Raw genomic sequence first — 955 nt, forward strand, 5'->3', positions numbered from 1 at the left:
TACTTTGTTGATCGATCGATGAATCAATTAGATTTGATAGTAAGCCCCACAGAGGGTTTTGATGAAAGAGAGAGCAGAGTGGGGAAGAAATTTAAGGCTCACTTGAGTAACCTCTATCTTGTTTGACCCACTCCGATTAGAAGACCTACCCTAGTTTATGAACCATGACCTACAATTGTTTTAAGAAATTAAAAAAATATATATATAAAAAGTAAAATAAAATTTGTAAAGGTTGTAATACATATTAAATGTTGGCAAAAAGCAATTTATATGTTACTGGATCTATGATTTGGTATATTGATTCTATACTAATTACATCTCATAAAGTAATGATACTCCTGTCTTTATGTGTCACATGTCTTTATGTGTCACAGAGCTCTTGACATATCTATCATATAAATAGGTTTAAAATACTTCAGGTGGGAAGATTCAAAAATCAGAACTCATTTCTTAATTAACCTTTTAATTTATTATATATATATATATATATATATATATATATATATATATATATATATATTATTTTATTTTATTTCATAAATAAATAATATATTTTTTTTAAATCTTAATTCCATAATTAACAAATTTAACTATATATTATTTATTTCTTACATAAATAATATTTCTTAAAATATTAATTCAATAGCTATATACCTTTAATTATATATTATTTTATTTCATAAATAAATAATATTATTTAATATTAATAATGAAATCTAATATATACTAATAATCAATTTTTAGTATGTAACCTATAACTCAATTATAATAGTTAGTGGATTAACCTTATTAATTATTGTTGTCTTCTAGAAAAACATTAAGATTCTTAAAATAATTTTAATTAAATTATCTATATTAGTTGTTCTATTCAAGTTAGTAATTGCACATTAAATTAAATGGAAATTGGATTTTAAATCTATTCGGGATAAAATTTTGTAACGAAATCCTCGAGGCT

The sequence above is a fragment of the Impatiens glandulifera genome, chromosome 6, assembly GCF_907164915.1.
Source record: "Impatiens glandulifera chromosome 6, dImpGla2.1, whole genome shotgun sequence".
Lineage (NCBI taxonomy): Eukaryota > Viridiplantae > Streptophyta > Magnoliopsida > Ericales > Balsaminaceae > Impatiens > Impatiens glandulifera.